Source organism: Crocuta crocuta, unplaced genomic scaffold (genome assembly GCF_008692635.1).
Source record: "Crocuta crocuta isolate KB4526 unplaced genomic scaffold, BGI_CrCroc_1.0 scaffold91-1, whole genome shotgun sequence".
In the NCBI taxonomy this organism is placed as follows: Eukaryota; Metazoa; Chordata; class Mammalia; order Carnivora; family Hyaenidae; genus Crocuta; species Crocuta crocuta.
In genome coordinates this window covers 2,650,760-2,665,956 of record NW_027551575.1, presented here as the reverse complement: position 1 = coordinate 2,665,956, position 15,197 = coordinate 2,650,760, and the positions used below count along the sequence as shown (strand labels likewise).

The 15,197-nt window shown below is 39.1% G+C and overlaps 1 protein-coding gene and 1 pseudogene across 2 annotated transcripts in view; both read right to left on the bottom strand.

Moving 5' to 3' along the window:
- LOC144221090 (3',5'-cyclic-AMP phosphodiesterase 4D) overlaps positions 1-15,197 on the bottom strand; it is a 354,077-nt gene that overhangs the window by 162,518 nt on the left and 176,362 nt on the right. The gene's annotated exons all lie outside the window — the stretch shown is intronic.
- LOC144221097 (U2 spliceosomal RNA) lies at positions 10,345-10,423 on the bottom strand (annotated as a pseudogene).

Below are 15,197 nucleotides of genomic sequence, written 5' to 3'. Positions count from 1 at the left end.
AGCTCAGAGACTGCAGCCTGCTTCGGGTTGTGTTTCCCTTTCTATTTGCCCCTTCCCCACTTGCAACTGTCTCTTTTTTCTCTCAAAAATAAATAAACATTTAAAAAAATTAAAGAGTTGGATACTGAACCAACTGAGCCACCCAGGCACCCCAAAAAAGCAGATTTAATATAAATTGCCTAAAAGGTGACACACCAGTCACACCTAAACAAAATATCTTTCTAGTTGACTAAACCTGGGATTATGATTTAAATGGCTTACATGTTTAACACATGTCTTTGGATCTCCCTTTTAGAGATCCTCTCCCTTTAACAATTTAAAAATTATTACCCAGAAGCAACTGTGTTGTTATTTTATACATGCTATGACCCTTTTAAAAAGATGTTAAAATAATGTTTTTTAATAGAATATATAGCCATTGAAGACATTATAGTAGAAAATGTAGAGGAGATTTTTAAAAGTTTTAAATAAATTGGTAAATTTAATGAAATGACCATTTTCAAGTGCAAAAGTGTATTTGTTGAATGCTTTTTGTGTGTTTCATGCTCTCCATATAGTCTCATCTAATCTGTGAAATAACATATGGCATTGTCACCATTCTGTGTGACAGATGATAAAAATGAGACTCACGAGGTCTGGTGATTTTCCTGAAACCATGAGGTAAATAAATTAGGAAAGTATGATAGGCTCCAAAACTCATGTTCTTCCTACTTTCTCATGCTCCTTCTCAGTCTTAGTGCTTCTCTGGAATTGTGCGTGCAGACAAGTGTCAGGGGGTAGCTGCTTTTCAACTCTGAGGGGCAGGGATGGATGAAAAAATATAATCCTGTGAGATTTACTGACCAGCTTGGGTTATAAAAAAAAAAATGTGCATCTATCTTCCCTGGGGGATTTTCTTTTGAAAAAGCAGATTCACAATGAATAAATTTTAAATGCAATTTTCTATTTTCCTACAAAGGATGTGCGTGTCCTTCCTAGAGATTTAAGACCTCTAATGAAATTAAAAAAAACACTCTGCCAGAGAGACAAAGGGTAAAAGCATGCTTGGTTGCCGGACAAGATAGCCTATATCTAATATTGTCAAATTCGAATTGAAAACTGCTGATTTCATTTACATAATCCCATGTTCGTTTAAATTATGCATTGTTTCTAATGGATCTAAATATATTTGCAAACAGAGAAAAAAATTTAAGATACATCTTTGAAGAAAAGTTTAATAAGTTTTGGAAAAATAAATTCCTGTTCTTTAAATTTTTGAAATTTTTATTTATTTTTTAAAGAGACAGAGACAGAGTGTGAGTGAGGGAGAGACCAAGAGAGAGGCAGACACAGAATCCAAAGGAGGCTCCAGACTCTGAGCTATCAGCACAGAGCCTGAGTTGGGGCTCAAGCCCACAAACTGTGAGATTATGACCTGAGCCGAAGTCGGACGCTTAATGAACTGAGCTACCCAGGCTCTCCAATCTTAATTTTAAAAAAATACTGGAAAAAAAAAAACATAGGAATTTTTTTCCCCTATTGATATCTTTCAAAATATTAACCTAATAAGATTAAACATTTCCTTTTATATTTTTAAAAGGTTTATAGAAAATGCATATCTCACTGTGGTATGCATAAAATATGTTCACATAACAGAAGAAACTGTTAACATTTCAAATTTTCGAACCCTTTTGAGTTTTGTATTTTGAAGCATGAGGATCTATTATTTATTAAAAATATTTTCAATTATGAAAATAGGTCTTGGGTATGAGGTGTAAATCCCTATGAGTAGTGGAGGGTTGAAATGTAACATTTTCAAAGCCACTGAAGATAGGTCATTTCCTTGAAGTGAGTAAAAGACAGTTATTTATTTCATCAAGAAATGGAAACGGTCTGACTCACTTTCTTCCAAATCAAATAATGCGGTCCAGTGAAAATTGTTGAAAGAGTTTTGATTCTTTAATTCCCAAATTGGATTTGGAGAGTTTCTTCCTATTCCGACTTTGTTGTGAGCAGTGCAGCAGACTGAGACTCAGATAATGTAATTGGATAAGGCTCTACAGAAAAACCGCAGAAAACAATTGTATACGACTCCATTTCCTCAGTAAAAAAATACCTTGATAAAATATATAGAAATGATGAAAAGAGTATATTTAAGTTACAAATCTACTCCCCTTGAACAGCTCTCCCACCTCTGGCCATAACGTCAACAGGTAAGGACATGACAGTTCCACGTCGATTTGAAAAACTGATTGTTTCTGCAACTTATGTTTCAAATATTCCTTATAGTTCTACATAAAACAAATTCTTATGCTGTAGTTGAGAGGAGACAGAGGTACATTTAAGAAGCAGAAAAAGAGGGGCACCTGAGTGGCTCAGTCGGTTGAGCGTCCGACTTCGGCTCAGGTTATGATCTCACAGTTCGTGGGTTTGAGCCCCGCATCAGGCTCTGTGCTAAATGCTTGCTCAGAGCCTGGAGCCTGTTTCGGATTCTCTGTCTCCTCTCTCTGCCCCTCCCCAGTTCAGGCTCTGTCTCACTCTGCCTCTCGAAAATAAATAAAAAATATTTTAAAAAATTTTAAAAAAGAAGTAGAAAAAGAACGAAACCTTAAGAGCTTTAGTTGAATTGGAAGAGATCTTTTTTTCTTAAATCCAAATACTGTCTACACCATCAAGTCATTTTTAAGGATTGTTTTGAATACAATTGATAAGATTCACTGCTACTCAAAGCTGCCTACACTTTTCAGTGAACTGGACAGTGTGAGTCATCTACAGTCTCATCTTCAATTCGGCCCCTGGAAACCACAAGTTGTGAAACTGTTTAAATCTCTACTCCTTTAACACTTCTGTAAACAAATGGCATTTAGAATTTTGTAAGGTCTTGTTTTGGTCTCCAAAATCCTAAATCGGATTTTAAGATCTTTCTACAGTAACTCAAAAGGGTTTAACTTGAGAACTATATGTCTTCTCATCGGTTCTCTTGCCAAAATTTCTTTCTTTCCAATGATGTCCAGTGAGATATGGTAATTACTACCCCCCATAAAATTCTATCATCTGCATAGTGTTTTCTTGACCTTCCCATTCTATTGTCTCTGAAATCTTTCAAGTAAGAGAACCTTACAATATCACCCACACTAAATTGTCTTAGGCCTCAGGGTAGGATTTATTGGTGTGAGGGGATTTTCAAATGTCTTCCTAACTCAGCAGCCACTTTCATCATTGATATCTGAGTTATTTCCTGTTTTTCTTAGTACTGGGATGATTTGGTGCTTAAGCCAGTAATCTTTACTTGGTAAGTTAGTCATGTCATTATTGGAAGTATCTTCAATTAGAAGAAAATACGCACTTTCCTAAACTGCTGACGGACTTCGTTGGGATTTTGGTGGTGGTAATTTTAGATTCCCATTCTATAACGTATAGGCTATGTGACCTTATTTCAGTTGAGAGTAGAGAAGGAAAATTATATTTTATTTTAAAAGTGGGAAACAAACAGTAAGATCTTTCAGTTGAACTTAAGGAGGATTTTCTTTTTTCCTCTTGCTGTAACTCTTTAAAAATTGTCTAAACCCTCAAGTAATTCTTCTTCTCTAAGCTTCTGTGTTCTCAGATGACAATGACAGACCTCTACCTCACATAGTATGGGGATGGGGAAATAATAATGTAAGCAGGAAGCTTAGCCCCAGTACATGGCATAATGAGCACTCAGTACAAGTTATGTGTTACTACTTTGATTGGGCATTAATTATATTTTACACATAACCTATTAGAATAAACACATCACCAATGAAGACTTTTTAGAAGGAATTCCACGGATGATACAGTATTCATTGGACCTATAAATAAAGATCCACTGGAAATGAACCTATTTACTAAAGGGTGCCTGGATGGCTCAATTGGTTAAGTGTCCAACTCTTGATTTAGTCTCAGGTCATGATCTCATGGCTCTGTGGGCTCGAGCCCCACATCAGGCCCTGTGTTGTCTCTGTCTCTCACAAAACAAACAAACAAACAAACAAATAAATAAATAAACTCTTAAAAAAACCTTTACTAAAATCAAATACAGATCATATATATAATGGTATGATATCTATATATAACTTTTTAAGAATTGGTTTTGTTCTAAACGGCAGGAAGAATATTTTCATTACTATAACCTACATGTGATTCAACTACACCAGTGATGTTTATTGTTCCAAGGAAAAGCTGACCAATATTAGGCTGTGGAATCCTGTAACACTTTTGCTCAATGTGGGCCTGGGCATATTGATTATATGCCAGACCTATTTTGGTAGTAATGGTACTCATTGTTGCCTAAACTTGGCAATCTTTAGCTCACAGAATTTGGTGCTTTGAGCAAAGGTGTTAATTATTCCCCTCCCCACTTTCTTCAAGAGTACCCCTTACTTAAAGAGAACCATTTTCTCTTAGGGGCGCCTGGGTGGCTCAGTTGGTTAAGTGTCTGACTTCAGCTCAGGTCATGATCTCGCGGTTCATGGGTTCGAGTCCCGCATTAGGTTCTGTGCTGGCAGCTCAGAGCCTGGAGCCTGTTTCATATTCTGGGTCTCCTTTTCTCTCTGCCCCTCCCCCACTCATGCTCTGTCTCCCTCTGTCTCAAAAATAAATGAAAAAAAACTAAATTTTTTTTTTTTAAAAAGTACCATTTTCTCTTAAACTAACATACATCCTCAGGCTTAACTAGACAGAAAACCAAACTTGAAAAACGTAGATGGGCAAACAACAATGAATCTGAGTGCATATTCTGCATTTGATTCCAAAACAAATGCCAAACTCAGTTTGGTCAATAGTACATGCTTCCTCTTAATCACTGAGGTGTCAACAGAAACAACAAGAATTAGGGGTCAACACCTTTCTATCGTGTTAAGTTCTTTCACTAAGGTACCAAGTTCTTTCAGATGCTATCTCATTTGGATTTTAATTTGTCCTAACATTCCTCCAAGAGCTGTTACAGCACACCACATCACTGTATCCATTTAACTCCCAACCACGGGGAAACTGGCTGCAGCTTCAAACAACACTATTAAAAATACCACAGGGGAACCCTGGAATAGGGATTCCAGGCACAAATACAGCCAAGGGACAAAGAGAGGCTGTAAAGGCCTTGAGTGATACTGGGATGGAGATTTAGCAGAATTTCAGATTCTAAAAGAACAGCCCTTAAGATTCTTGTGTCAGGTTCCTAGGGCTGGTTCTCTGTGGTTGTGCAGGGTTTGCAAAAAGTCAAGGATAAACTTCATCTCTCCCTAACTCCCTTAAATTTGTCTTGTCAATAGACTTGTGACCCAGTATAACTACAACTCATAAGGGCTTGGCGAAGCTGTCCAAAAGGAGGCTCCCCGTTACTGGGCCTTGCAAAGAACAGCAGGCTCATTAGCGCGTATTTTCTCTTTGAACCTGGATATCTTTATTGTGCCATCTAAGCAATTAATTGGAAGTCTTCTGGTGAAATCCTGACTCTAAGGGTTTAAAATTCAAGTGCAGAGATTAGCACAGCCATGGCTCCATGAGAGGCCCCAGGCATCCAAATGTGAATGAGTGTTTTGGAAATCTAGCAGACTTAGTGGATTAGTCTAGAGTCCTGCCACTTGGGAGGTCCAAGTTCAGGGCCTTAGATCTGGGAAGAAGATGTTACAGTTGTGTTGGTGAAGGGAGAGTTGGAAGAAGAAAGAGCAAGGGAAGGAGGAGGAGCCAGCACAGACTTTCAAAGAAAGACACCTTTTCTGGGTGGCAGAACAGAGAAGCTCATGCTTTCAAGTTCTTAAACAGAATCATTGCAGACTGAGCGTAACAACAGAAGAATAAGAATAAACTTGTTCATTCTTCTTGCTTGGCTTGCATGCTTCTGGATTCTTCTTAGAAGCTCCAGTCTGCTAGACATGATTATTTATTTTTGCAGTAGATTCCAGGAGAATGGGAAGATTGGCCTTCTGGTATGCCACTCCCTTCGGGTTTTTTCTCTGTATCACATATTTCAGTTTGGAATTTTTCATTCTACCCTATGATTATTTGATTAATGTATATCTCCCTTGTCCTTGGCTCCCAGGCTGTAGGGACCCAGGACAGGGAAAATGCTTCTTTTGGTCATCACTGTATATGAGGAGCCCTGCTTAGGTATGGCACATGGAAACCCTCAAAAAATTACTTGGTAAAAGAATATTGTCTAAAATGTGAAATAGACAAAGTCTGGAGATCTAACCCAAAGGCAAGCAATTCATGGGGTCACTAGTAACAATGGCCTTTAATATGTGCCTAAAATAAAAAATGGTCTACTTCTAGTTATAAATGTGTAGGTTCTATTTAACTGTAATTGTCAATGAGAAATTGCAAACAAGGTAACTGGTGGCAGGAGAAGTAAACAAAACAAAGGCTTGTACAAATGGTTTGAAGTAAAGTCGAAATTAGGAAAGCTATAGGAAAGCTACTGAAGAAGTAGGATGAGAAAAAGAAGACACCAGGCATGCAAACAAACAAACAAACAAACAAACGGTAGGGTCTTAAGAAAGATACTATATGTCCTACCGGCAGAAGATGAACTGGCAGTTCTCTAAAACTGTGATGAGTACTCCAAACTTTTATGTCCTAATTCTTGTAAGAATTCTTGTAAGAATGATGTGTGTTTTGATCTGGTTATTTCTGATAACTGAGCCAATCTGATGGAAATGCTCCCATATGGTGATGCGGGACCTTCGTGAGCTACTGTGTGAAGATGCCTGCTTGTTGCCAGTAGTCTGGGACTCTGGAGTTCTTTCTTGGAACTCTCAAGAGTGGTTCCAGGAAAAGTCACCCAATAACCTTAATTCAAGGAAATGAAACTCTTCTGTCTTGTACTGGCTGTTTGAAAATATGGCCACTCGAGTAAAATTTAATTTTTTCCAAGTACTACATTATGGTATACCTCTCAACATTTACTGCAGTTATACTTAGGAATTCGACTTGTCTTGGATCTCACAGTCCTGGAGTTGGTTTCTATTTGCTGCCTGGAGCTCACTTCCTGGTAGTGATCATAGCAAGATGCATCATCTTTTTTCAAGTCATTAGAGACCATGTGGGGTTCAACAAAAACCTAGCTTGTGAGATCTCTGGCAGCAATGAAATTCCCTTTTATAACTGCTTTATAATAATGAACAGCACTCCTTCTGTATGGGAGCAGAGTGGCTCAGGCTTTTCTCGAACCTATACTTGCCTTGTCTTGTGCTAAAACCATAGCTCCCTCCTAACTCACACACAGATGTTGGGAAAGCAGCTGTGAAGAATGACAGAGGGGCAGGGTCTCTGCCTGGGAGACGCTGAGGTGAGGAATGAGGAGGTATCATGAGGGGATAAGGGGGTGGATTCTGGGAGCTTGGAATTAACATGGTAAAGAGGGTAAAGAAAGGGACATTAGATAAGATATGGGAGATCATAGAGAAATAAGGGAAGAAGGCAGAGCAGAGAGTAGGAAAAAAGGAGGCAGAGGATATAATGACAGGGAAAATGGGAGAGAATGCAGTGGAGACTACAAGAAAAGAGAAGATATAGAAAAAACAAAAGTGAACAACAATGAAATGAAAGGGAAGCAATAGAGGGTTGTTTTCTTGGTATAGAATCTGAAATGTAACTACCAGGGTTTTAATCCCAGCTGTCAACTTTATAGAATAATGACTGTGGGAAATAATGCCTATCAGTCTCAGTTTCTTCTTTTGTAAAACGCTGTAATAATTCTACCTACCTAACAAGGTTGTGAGATTTGTGTGATCACATGGGTCATCTCAGCACAGGGTGTGGCACAGAGTTGGTGTTACTGTTAGTGAGGTTAGAAAAGAGGGGAACAGCAGAGTGAAGGAAGAACGATGGAGGAAGTAGAAAGGAGAGATATTTAGACAGTAGAAGAGCAAGAAAGAAAGAAAGAAGGGAATTTCTCCTAATGATTTTAACCTTTCTTTTCACATAATATAATCCAAGTTTCTATGCCCATTATATTATTTCCATATATTTTAATGACATTTGGGAAAAACAAGTACATATTGAGTACGAATACCTTTTAAAATTTTTTTTTTTGTATTAAACTAACCTACAGTACATTGTATTTCTTTAAGAGTTGAAATTATTCCCTGGAAATTAGTAAGATCAAGGCTACGTGATGCTAAACCAGTCATCCAAAAAACCCATTTATTTTCCCTTCCTCCTTACTGTATTGACTACCTATTTGATGGAACTAAATGAACTGACTGGTATTCAGAAATGTGTTCACCCAGCTGTAGCCTACAGGAAGAATAGAGCACCTAGTGTTCTTGGTGATGTATCTTTCCAAGTTTCTCTCCTCAACACTAACCACTTCGTTTTACTTGAAGTCATTTTGCCTCTCTCATTAGTCTCACTGTTCAGGGCTAGTGTTGACGACTGAGGCTGCTCTAGGCCCAAGACCATAAAACAATACAATGGAATTGGCCCAAAGTATAAAAGGAAAGAACTATGAAGTTAGTTGTCCTTACCCTCTCAAGAATAAAGGAACCGTGGGATGGAAGATAAAGTATGAAAAAGATATTAAAGAGATCTAATCGTTTTTCTTAAACAAATAACTTTAATTTTGAAGCTCATTTATTTATTTTGCGAGAGTGCACATGCAAATGTGAGAGGGGAAAGTACAGAGAGAGAGACTCCCAAGTAAGCTCTGCACTGTCAGGCTCCATACTGCCAACTTAGGGCTTGACCTCATGGACCTTGAGATCATAACCTGTGCTGAAATCAAGAGTTAGTTGCTTAAATGACTGAGCCACCTAGGCACCCCAAAGAGATCTATTCTTATATTAAGGAGGAGATAAGAAGCCACAGCCTAAATCAGAAGGAGAAAACTCTTCACACTCCTCACAGAAGTGCTCCAAAGTGCACTTGGGATGGAGCTGTGCACCAGGTACATCACAGACATGCCTCCTTAGAATTTCCACAAAACTGGAGCAATAGTGAGCTTGCAGTGAGGTGAGAGGCCAAACTTCACCATTAGTAAGGCTACTCTTAAATGACATTCAGAGTAAACTGAAAAGAATTTTATCTTTTTCACATACACATGACCTTTTGTAGGACCATGTGAGTTATTTAAAATAGTGGCCAGTGAACATAGGCCAGTAATTGCCCTACTTCTCACATGTTCCTCATTCAGAGGTAGGAGAATACAGAGGCCGCCCACTGTTCCCTTCTTTCAAGTTATTCCCTTCTGTCAAAGAGGTTAAGAAGGAGTTTTATTCCACATTCCTTCCTGTACAGGAGAGACAAAGTTTTCAATGTTGTCTTCTACTGCCTTATGTTTTGCTTCTAGATTCTACTTAACAGCAATTTTAAGAGGTTCTGAGAGATCTGTGTAAGGATCTCTTGACTCCAGGTCTACTGGACACAGAAGTCGATCACGATGGTGTTCTAGTACCATATACCGCACAGTGAAGACAAAAAAGAATTGGCATATGATTGGGCAGGCAACAGGAATAGGGAGGCATAAACTACAGTTTTTAGACGAATTTCATTAGAATTACGCTGGAGGTAGGTATGGGAACTATGGAAACACAAAGGAGAAGGGCCTGGCCCAACTTGGGTAACAAGGCAGGGCTTGGATTCAGGTGTCATCTTACCCAAACAATGAGGTGAAGTGAGTGAGGAAATGAAGAGAAGACAATGAGGGGTGCCTGGGTGGCTCAATCAGTTAAGAGTCATGGTTCATAAGTTCAAGCCTACATCCACAGCATGAAGCCTGCTTGAGAATCTCTCTCTCACTCTCTCTCGATCCCTCTCCCATGCATGTGAGTTCACATTCTCTCTCTCTCCTATCTCTTCTCTCTCTCTCTTCCCCTCTCCCTCTCATAATAAATAAATACAAATTCAAAAGAGAGGAAAGTGAGTTCTAGATGGCAAGAAGAGAGGAGCAAATGCAGACAGCTGTGAAACATGGCTTGTATGGATGGAAGAAGTTGGCTACTGGAAGAGTCAGGTGGGTCTTGTGTACACTGCCAAGGGGATTAGTTTTAACATGGGACTGACAGGGGGCACAGAAGGGTTTTAAGCTGGGAAGAGACATTCTGAGACTAATCTTTCAACTATATTAATTTGGCTGCACTGTAGAAAGCGGTGAAGAGGAATATACAAAACACAGACTATTTAAGAAAGTGGTTCTCAAATGTTTTTTATACTAAGAAATATATTTTCATGGCAAAATGACTATGATGTTTGTGTGTACGTCAACAATTTCAGAAAACAATACTTATCATTGATATTATAGATGTGACTTTACATTCTATTACTTTCTATTCAATTCTGTCATATATATATGACAACAATTATATATATGTCAACATATATATATAATATATATATAATTATATATATATGTCAACAATTTCAGAAAACAATACTTATCATTATTATACTACACTTGATCTTAGCCAAAAGGCCGAGAAGCGATTATCATTGATATTATAGATGTGACTTTACATTCTATTACTTTCTATATGTGTATATATATATGTGTGTGTATATATATATATGTATGTATGTATATATGTATTTACAAAATGCTAAATGCAACTGACAGTTTCAAAATACTACTTCAGGCACTACTACCGTAATCTGGGGTGAACTGATGAGTACCTCATTTGGAGAAGTATCAGTGGCGTGGAGAGGAGAGCACAGGTTTGACAAATATTTATAAAGTAAAATAAAACTATAGTTATTTATTTGATGGAGGAGTGTATGATTTCCAAGTTTCAGTCTAGGATAAAAGTGCTTCCTAACTGACAGGAAGAACAGATCTGAGAAAAAACAGGAGTCCAGTTTTGAACATGTTGTATTTAATTCTTTTAATGTTTATTTTTGAGAGGGGGGGCAGGGGCAAAGAAAGAAGGAGACACAGAATCTAAAGCAGGCTCCAGGCTCAGAGCTGTCAGCACAGAGCACGATGTGGAGCTCGAACTCACAAGCTGTGAGATCATGACCTGAGCTGAAGTCGAACACTTAACCAACTGAACCACCCAGGCACCACTGTATTTAAATGGTGGAGTATTATCAGGCACTGTGCTTTTGTAGGAGTCTGAAATCAAGGAGGAGTTCTGAGTACAGACAGTTTGGGGAATCACGTTCCAAGTTTGAAGGTAAAACTACATAAGTACATGTGAGCATCTAGAGAGTGCATAGAATGAGAAAAGCATTGAGCCAGAAACACAATGTTTAAGGAGGGGAAGGGGGAAGGAAGACATAAGATGAAGAGTATTCAGAGCAGCAAGAAGAGAGTAGAATCATTTGGGAGAGAATGGTTCCTAATAAATACGTGTTGAATAAATATTTGCAGAATAAATGAATGAAGACAGAGTTTCAGAGGAAGGGAGATAAGGACAGAGAAGGCAAAAAGGAACTCTTTGGACACCAGAGTGAGGGTGGTGGGAGCAGAGGTGTGTGTGAGGAAGTCCTCCTACAGCGACTTGAGGAATGCCCGGGCAGTAAGGCGGTGGAGTGGTTTGACTGAGAAGGGAAGAACAAAGAACCAAGCTAAGGGATCAGCAAGGGTTCTGTTATTGGACTTCATTATTGTTTTGTTTTGTATTGTTTTTATGATGAAGAGGAAAGAGGCGGGAGAAAAGGAGAGATTGCAAATGTGAGAAACATAAAGGAAAATAGCAGGAGAAAGGTCCTGGAGGTACTTCGAGGAGAAGACCAAGGGCAGATGCAGGTGTTAACTTAGAGCAGGAAAGGGAGGGGATGCATTACCTGTGGAGACACGAAGGGAGAACAGGATGGGTATGGTTGTCAATGAGAGGATGCAGAAGTTGAGGAAGTCTATGCCTTCACAATGAGTGTCTTGATTAGGTTGTAAGTGAAGGCATTTACTGAAAGGTGATGAGCACCTGTGGCACCAAGAGGCTTCACAAGGGGAGGAAGTTTGGAATAAGCACCAAGGGAAGTAAGAGGGCGCAGAGCAAGGATGAAGGTCAAGTGGCACCAAAGGTCCAGTTGCGGGGAACACCTTGACTTTACTTGAATCCACCTTGAAGGATATGGGATTTTTCCTACCTGGAGTTCAGATAAGGAAGTGGAGCTGGCAGATTAGAAACTGACAGTGTTGGGTTTTCCCTGAGATGAGCAAGGAGAACAGGATGGCAAAGAATTTGAAAGAGAGCCTGGGAAGGCAAGAAGGAGAGGGAAAGAGACTGAAATCCCCAAATCAGAGGACTGCCAGACAAAATACTCTATTTCTCAGTCTCCCTTGCAGCTAGATGTGACATATGGCTAAATGAGCCAAAGGAGATAGAAATAGAAGCACAATGTGGGGTTTTTGGGAGTTCTCTTCCAAAGAGAGGGGAAGTGCTATTGTTTCTCTCCTCCCCTGTCTCACTGCTGGCAATTTAGATGTGATGGCTCTAGGCGTCATCATGGACCATGGAGGCAAAGCCCAGACTCCAGGGATGGTGAAGGAACTATCGAAAGGAATCATAGATCCCTTACGATGCTAGAGTAGTCACACCAGCCCTGGACCACCCACTCTGGCTCTCTTTTATAGGAAAGAGAAATAAACTTCCATCTTGATTAAAGCATAATTTTTCAGGTCTCTTTCATTCCAGATGAACCAAAGTCCAGCTAAAATAGTGTGCATGTATAGTGCTTGGAACACTTAGAAGGCTGCCTTGGAAGAGACTGTTAATCCCCCACCATGTAAAGCCACGTAGGGAGCACATTTTACAGTAAGCAAAGAAGCTTTGGTCTTTTTCAGAGATTATAGATTGCTCTTGATTTGGAGAGGAAACAAACACTGACACATTTCTTCATTAAATTTTTTAAAAATAAAAGAAAGCCACATGGCTGTTATTGCTTTTTGCCTGTGACAACAAGCAGTCGTCTCTGTACTTTTTGCAAAGAAATGTATTAAAATTAAGGGCAACATTAACACCCAGCATAACACATTTCCATGGCCTTACACTTTTTTTTCCCCCTTTCCTGAAGGGTCAGAATTCCCAACAGTTGGCATAAAATGAATGGTCTAAGCCCAAGCCTATTAAATCACTGGTATTGCGTTGTTTTTAAAATGACCAAACAGCTGTAGTTTTCAAGGTCAGCTGAATCATCTGCCAGGGTCACAAGTGTTTCACATGTCAAGAAACGTATATGGGTTCCACTCCATCCAGGATTGTACGGAAAAAGACACTTGCAAACAAGTGATCTGAGGACATGTTTCCAAACAGCTGCTATGGTTATGTGGATAAGAATTACTACCTAAACTGTGTAAGTTGAAGACTATGTTTCCAATCACTCAAAAAGAATATTCACTGCAACCCATAATGTCCCAGCTGAGAGGGCCAGTTTGTGATTATGAAGACACATAGTAAGTACTAAACCAGGATAAAAAGTAACAGTATATGATTGCTATTATAATCATAATGACCTTATTCATGTGCAGGTGGGAAGAATGTGTACTGGGCATAAAAATAACACCCGCCAAACACATAATTAAGATGGAACCTAGCTAAATAGCTGAGGATGGAGGACTTCAAGTAACCAGACTTGGCTAATGCTCCTTCCTCCAATTCATGCTGCAGGCAACACTGACTAGAAGCTAAAGACGGACTCCCGGATGCTAATAACTTCCTTAACAAGCTGGAGTAATTGGTATTATGGAGCCAGACTGATGGCACAGGGAGGGGATGACCTCAGGATTTAAGGAGTTTAGGAACAGGAAAACATGTTTTTTAAATTCACATTTTAAGCTCAGAGCATAGTTAGAGATGTCTGGCTTCAACAGACAGAAGGAAAAAGGTACTGACTTTTGCAAACAGCTCCTCCAGTGGGTTGTCCGAACTCAAAAGGGATAATGGGCTTTGAAGAGTAGCTCTTAAGTTGCATTTTTATTCAGTTCTCATAATGTTCTTGGTATGTGCTCTTCAAAGCCCACAATCGGCCTCCTCATCTTGTTGATATTTACTAGTCTTCATGATCTCCCATGTGTGAGACATGTTGAATGAAGACTGCCTTCTGACCAGTTAACCCCTCTCTGCAGGTTTCAAGGTTGTCTTCTGTATTCTGTACGCAAAATAGCAGGCACCTCCAAGTCAGCGGAGTGGTGCAGACAGGCATAGACAAATACTCATTCTAGCTAAGTATGGGCTCCAGTGTAGCTGGAAAAGGTCTCTCAGCTCTGAGTCACTTATACAATCAAGTCCCTGAACATGTTTCTGTCCCTAATATTTTGTTGCTCTAGGCAACCATCAAGTTCACACGAAGACTTCTGCCAACTGGAGGAGATGACTAGCCAGGGGAACCAGAATTTTCTTTTAACTCTTTGTTGAAAATTCAAAATAGCAAACAGTGGGTGTCAAAGACATTCTCTATGGATCTATACTGGGAAAAGTGGAATTCATACATTGACTTGGTGTATCTTTTCTTCACTACTCGAGGAAATAGAATGATAGAAAATAAAGGCAATTAATCAGAAGCACGCATTAAAAAATGCATGAAAGAGCTGGTTGATTTTTAGACATCATGTAATCCGATATCCTCATTTTATAGATGGAAAACCAGCTTAAATTATGGACTCAAGGTTAAACAGGGAGGTAGTGATAGAGCTGGATTTATAGCTTTGGCCACTAAACCCTTTGTGGTTACTGCTCTTTCTACAAGTTTCACAAGTCCAGTGCCACATGTAGAATGAAGGAATGTTAGTAAATCATAAGTAATCACCTCTCCTTTGTAATAGCAAATGGTCCTAGATGAAAAGGGCTACTTTGCTGGGAAGCAATCCTAAACATCTGCAGCTATGTAGTGATCATCCAGGAGGGACATGTAACTATTTTAAACTATCTGAAAAGCGTTCATGGTCTATCATTATTTATCTGAATCTGATCTTTGCTTTCTCTGAATTCTTAAGACACTTACTCTCTGTGACACAATCCTGGGAGTATCTAAGATTCTTGATATCTTTTTCATGTGTACAATTATATCTTGCTAAGGCCTTGCAGGTAGGACTATGCCACATTCATTTCCATTTCACTGAAACCCAGAGCACAGGATTAAACATGTTTTTGTTCACTGGTTGATGAGAAGTCAATATTAATTTTATTAGCTCTAGTAGTTTAGTAACAATCTACTCATCCAGAAGTGGTCCAGGAATTTATACTATTCAATACCAGGAAACAGGTGCAAAGAACCCCAGAACACTTAACAAACGCATTTAAAAACTTACTTGTTAAAAAGTG